Consider the following 6,723-nt stretch of genomic DNA (forward strand, 5'->3'; position numbering starts at 1 on the left):
CCTACCCATGGCTGCCCAGAGAGACAATACAGCCACCAGCCAGAGGTACCTACAGGGAACGGGACCTTCCCTTTTGGGGTCCTACAGCTGACTAAGTGCAACTCAGACTGTGAGCTCTCTACCCACCAGCCCTCCCAGGTGCTGCGGGCATGGTGATCCCAGGAGACCGGTGCAGACCCTGAGGCTAAGAGACATAGATCCGGCTTGGGCTCCCTGTGGGTCCGGCATCACAGTCTGGGGAGGCCTGGTGGCATGTGGTCTGGCCTGCTAGCAGAGGCCCAGGAGTAGCCTCGGAGTTGGGGACGGTGGAAAGAAGCGAGGCCTGCTCCAGACTGTGGGTCTCAGACAGCCCCACCCTCCCAGGCAGACTCTCTGACTGAGCCGGGCCATTCCAGCCCCTCCCTGACAGCTTTTCCTGGAAGCAGAGAACAGAACTTTGACCCCTGCTAACAGCATTGGTGGTGCCTGAAGGCAGGCTTACCCAACCCAGCTCCACCCAGACTCTCTCCTAGACCAGCCCTCACTGAGGGGGAGAAAAGGACACACCTGGAAGTCCCAGGGCCCCACCCACCACCTGAGGCACTAGAGTTCTCTCTACAGGAACAAGAGCTGATAACAGTACCCAAAAACAGCAGCGCAGCCTGTTCCTCCAAGCAAGCACCATCTACTGACCGGGAAGACATCCTGCACACCCTTTTCACGGCACCTACTGACTCATTATATAGGGAGTGGTCAAATCTCATCCACAGACACCACCTACTGGCTCAGAAACTAAACAAGGCGTGTGAATACCCAAACAAAAACCTAAAGAAAAGAAACAACAACTGATCGACATGGGAAGAAATCAGCGAAGGAACTCCGGAAATATGAAGAACCAAATGGAAATCACACCCCCAAAGAGTAGCACCAGCCCCCTAGAAACGGACACCAACCCAAATCAGGCAATCAAAATGACAGAAGAGGAATTTCCTATGTGGATCATAAGAAAACTCACCGACCTGCAAGAACAACTCAATAACCAACACAAAGAAACCACAAAAAGCCTCCAGGACCTAGAACAAAAGTTCACTAAAGAAATACACACAATGAAGAAAAGTTTAACCGAACTCCTGGAAATGAAGACTCAATTCAGGGAACTACAAAATACAGTGGAAAGTCTCAAGAACAGGGTAGATCAAACAGAAGAAAGAATCTCAGAGATTGAAGATAACACCCTCCAACTAAATAAAACAGTCACAGAGATAGAGCAGAGAAACAAGAGAAAAGAGCAAAGCCTACAAGAGATGTGGGATTATGTGAAGAAACCTAATGTGAGGGTCAAGGGTTACCAGAAGGGGAAGAAGACAACACTCAAGGGTTGGACAAGCTATTTGAAGATATAAGAGAGGAAAATTTCTCAGGCCTTGCTCAAAATCTCAATATACAAGTTCAAGAAGCTCAGAGGACCTGGGAGATTCAATGCAAACAGGAAGACGTCATGACATGCAGTCATCAGACTAACCAAAATATCAACTAAAGAGGCCCTTCTAAGAGCTGTAAGATGAAAGACACAAGTAACATACAAGGAAAAACCAATTCGAATAACACCAGACTTCTCTAATGAGACTTTACAAGCAAGGAGAGACTGGGGCCCCATTCTCACTCTACTGAAACAAAACAATGCCCAGTCTAGAATCTTATTCCCTGCAAAACTAAGCTTCATATATGAAGGAGAAATAAAGACATTCTCAGACAAGCAAAGTCTCAGAAAATTCACCAAGACAAAACCAGCCCTACAAGAAGTACTCAAAACAGTGTTACGCATGGAACACCATAATAAAAATTCACGAATATAAAAACAACCAAAACCCAAAGATTAAAGGCCAGATAATACAATGGGTCAAGACAGAAATCAAAGCAACAACATCCAACCCAAAAGAATGAACAGTAATCTACCTTACCTATCAGTTCTCTCAATAAATGTGAATGGCTTAAACTCTCCACTCAAGAGACATAGGCTGGCTGAATGGATAAGAAAATAGAGGCCAAGTATATGCTGTCTTCAGGAAACACATCTAACCTGCAAGGATGCATATAGACTAAAAATAAAAGGATGGAAATCAGTATTCCAAGCAAGTGGAAGCCAAAAGAAGGCTGGTGTTGCAGTTCTAATTTCAGATGATTTAGTTTTTAAACCAACAACAGTAGTGAAAGACAAAGAGGGTCATTATATAATGGTGAAGGGCACACTTCATCAAGAAGAGATAACAATTTTAAATATATATGCACCCAACTTAGGGGCACCCAGATTCATAAAGCAAACCTTACTGGAGCTAAGCAAATGGATTAATAGCAACTCCATAATCACCAGAGATTTCAACACCCCACTGATGGCACAAGACAGATCTTCCAAACAGAAAATTAATAAAGAAATAATGGACTTAAACAAAACTCTAGAACAATTGGGTCTGACTAACATTTACAGAACATTCTACCCCAAATCCACCGAATATACGTTCTTCTCATCAGCTCACGGGACATTGTCTAAGATTGACCGTATCCTAGGACACAAAGTAAACCTCAAGAAATTTAAAAAAATAGAAATCATACCATGTATCTTCTCGGATCACAGTGGAATAAAAGTAGAAATCAACCCTAACAGAAACTCACATTTCTACACAAAAATGTGGAAATTAAACAACCTCCTACTAAATGATTACTTCATAATCAAGATGGAGAAGAAATCCATGAAGAAATCAAGATGGAAATTAAAAAATTGAAGAAAATCAAAATGGAAATTAAAAAAATTCTATGAAGAAAATGACAATGGAGAGACAAGTTATCAAATCCTCTGGGACACAGCTAAAGCAGTTCTGAGAGGAAAGTTTATCTCCATAAATGCCTATAACCAAGAGTCAAAAAGATCACAAACAGACAATCTAATGAAACGACTCAAAGAGCTGGAAAAACAAGAACAGAGCAGAAGAAGCAGAAGAAGTGAAATCAACAGAAGAAGAAGAAGAACCCAGCAGAAGAAGTGAAATCAACAAGATCAAATCAGAACTAAACGAAATTGAAAACAGGGAAGCTATTCAGGAGATTAATAAAACAAAAAGTTGGTTCTTTGAAAAAATAAACAAAATTGACACGCCACTGGCTAAGCTAACGAAAAGCAAAAAAGAGAAATCTCTAATAAGCTCCATCAGGAACAAAAAAGGAGATATCACAACTGATCCCAAAGAGACACAAGATATAATTTATGAATACTACAAAAATCTTTATTCACACAAACTGGAAAATGTGGAGGAAATGGACACATTTCTAGAAACACACAGCCTCCCTACGCTCAACCAGGAAGAAATAGATTCCCTGAACAGACCAATCTCAAGAGCTGAAATAGAAACAGCAATTAAAAATCTCCCTAAAAAGAAAAGTCCTGGTCCAGATGGTTTCACACCCGAATTTTACCACACTTACAAAGAAGAACTGGTACCTATCTTGCAGAAACTATTCCACAACATCAAGAGGAATGGAAACCTCCCCGACACCTTTTATGAAGCGAATATTACTCTGATACCAAAACCAGGAAAGGATGCAACAAAAAAAGAAAACTACAGACCAATATCCCTAATGAATATAGATGCAAAAATTTTCAACAACATCTTAGCTAACCGAATCCAGACGCTTATCAAAAAAATAATCCATCACGACCAAGTGGGCTTCATCCCAGGGATGCGGGGATGGTTCAACATACGTAAATCTATCAATGCAATTCACCACATAAACAGAAGCAAAAACAAAGACCACATGATTCTTTCAATAGATGCAGAAAAAGCTTTTGACAAAATTCAACACCCTTTCATGATACGAACACTTAAGAAAATAGGCATAGAAGGGACATACCTAAAAATGATACAAGCCATATATGACAGACCCATAGCCAATATCATACTGAATGGGGAAAAACTGAAAGGTTCCAGTTCCCACTTAGAACTGGAACCACACAAGGCTGCCCACTATCTCCACTTCTATTCAACATAGTGCTGGAAGTCCTGGCTACGGCAATCAGACAGGAAAATGGAATTAATGGTATCCAAATAGGGCAGAAGAGATCAAACTTTCACTGTTTTCTGATGATAGGATATTCTATTTAGAAAACCCCATAGATTCAACCAAGAAACTCCTGGAACTGATCAATGAATTTAGTAAAGTCTCAGGATACAAAATCAATACACAGAAATCAGAGGCATTTATACACGCCAACAACAATCAAATTGAGAACCAAATTAAAGACTCAATTCCTTTCACAATAGCAGCAAAGAAATTAAAGTACCTAGGAATATACTTAACCAAGGACGTAAAAAACCTCTACAGGGAAAACTATGAAACACTGAGGAAGGAAATAGCAGAGGATGTAAACAGATGGAAATCCATTCCATGCTCGTGGATCGGCAGACTCAACATCATTAAAATGTCCATACTACCCAAACTGATCTACAGATTCAATGCAATACCTATTAAAATCCCATCAGCATTCTTCACAGATATAGAAAAAATAATTTTATGCTTCGTATGGAACCAAAGAAGGCCCCAAATATCAAGAGCAATTCTAGGCAACAAAAACAAAATGGGAGGCATTAATATGCCAGATATCAAACTTTACTACAAAGCTGTAGTAATTAAAACAATCTGGTATTGGCACAAAAATAGGAATATTGACCAGTGGAACAGATGTGAGAATCCTGATATAAAACCATCCTCATATAGCCATCTAATCTTTGACAAAGCAGACAAAAACATACGCTGGGGAAAAGAATCCCTTTTCAATAAATGGTGCTGGGAAAACTGGATAGCCACTTGTAGAAGGCTAAAGCAGGACCCACACCTTTCACCTCTCACAAAAATCAACTCACACTGGATAACAGACTTAAACCTAAGGTATGAAACTATTAGAATTACAGAGGAAAATGTTGGAAACACTCTCCTAGACATCGGCCTAGGCAAAGAGTTTATCTAGAAGTCCCCAAAGGCAATCACAGCAGCAACAAAAATAAATAAATGGGAGATGATGAAACTAAAAAGCTTCTGCACAGCCAAAGAAACAGTCATGGAAACAGAATGGAAACAAAGAAACAGAATGGGAGAAAATTTTTGCATCCTACACATCCGATAAGGGGATGATAACTAGAATATACTTAGAACTCACGAAAATCAGCAAGAAAAAATCAAATAACCCTATTAAAAAGTGGGCAAAGGACTTGAACAGAAACTTTTCTAAAGAAGACAAGAGAATGGCCAACAAACATATGAAAAAATGCTCAGCATCTCTAATCATCAGGGAAATGCAAATCAAAACCACAATGAGATATCACTTAACTCCAGTGAGAATGGCCTTTATCAAAAAGTCTCCAAATAACAAATGCTGGCGTGGTTGCGGAGAGAGAGGAACACTCCTACACTGCTGGTGGGACTGCAAACTAGTTCAACCTCTGTGGAAAGCAATATGGAGATACCTTAAAGCGATACAAGTGAATCTACCATTTGATCCAGCAATCCCATTACTGGGCATCTACCCAAAAGATCCAATGACACTCTACAAAAAAGACACCTGCACTTGAGTGTTTATAGCAGCGCAATTCATAATTGCAAGGCTGTGGAAACAGCCCAAGTGCCCATCAATCCAAGAATGGATCAATAAAATGTGGTATATGTATACCATGGAGTACTATTCAGCTCTAAGAAACGATGATATAGCACATCTTATATTTTCCTGGTTAGAGCTGGAACCCATACTACAAGTGAAATATCCCAAAAATGGAAAAACAAGCACCACATGTACTCACCAGCAAACTGATATTAACTGAGCAGCACCTAAGTGGACACATAGGTACTACAGTAATAGGGTATTGGGCAGGGGGGAGGGGGGCGGGAATATACATACATAATGAGTGAGATGTGCACCATATGGGGGATGGCCATGCTGGAAACTCAGACTTGTGGGGGGAGGGGAGAAAGGGAAGTTATTGAAACCTTGAAATCTGTACCCCCATAATATGCCGAAATATATATATAAAAAAAAAGACCCTTGAATAACCTCAAGTCCTGCCCCGTATAAGGAAATATTATTAGTCAGCAATGCCACCCTAGTCCACCGATGTAACTGCACTGCTGTGCCCACACAGGTGTCCACACAGTGTTATATTTGAGATTTACAAGGCCACAGGACAGAGAGACAGAGTCACCGAGGCTGTAATTATCAAAAGGAGTTTTATTGTCTAGCTCGAGCTAGGGTCCAAGCCCCCAGAGTGCCAGCGCAGTGACCTCTTCTCCGGGCAGGGACCCTCCTTTGTGTGTTAGTCCCCTTTTATAACTTAGTTGTTTACACACTGGTCATGCATCCACCCTCACAGTGATTTTCACTTTAGCCTGCCCCTGATAGGCCCTAACCTGTTCCGGGTCCCAGCTGAGAGACTCAGGTTTTTGCTCTCTTTGTCTTTTTTTTCTGCATCCCATAATATACTCATAATGCCTTGCGGTTAGCAAACAAGCAGTAAACAGAAGCTGGAAGGTGTCTATTGTCCTTATAGCCCAGTATCTTACAGCAGGTCTCCATACCAGGGCACACACATGCACACAGTTCTGGAGGGTCAGAACTGTCTCTGCACATCTCGTACAGTGACATCCTGGGCTGCACAGAGAAGACCCAGGTGTACTGGGAAGCCACACATGGGTTCAAGCACAGTA

The sequence above is a fragment of the Microcebus murinus genome, chromosome 10, assembly GCF_040939455.1.
Source record: "Microcebus murinus isolate Inina chromosome 10, M.murinus_Inina_mat1.0, whole genome shotgun sequence".
In the NCBI taxonomy this organism is placed as follows: Eukaryota; Metazoa; Chordata; class Mammalia; order Primates; family Cheirogaleidae; genus Microcebus; species Microcebus murinus.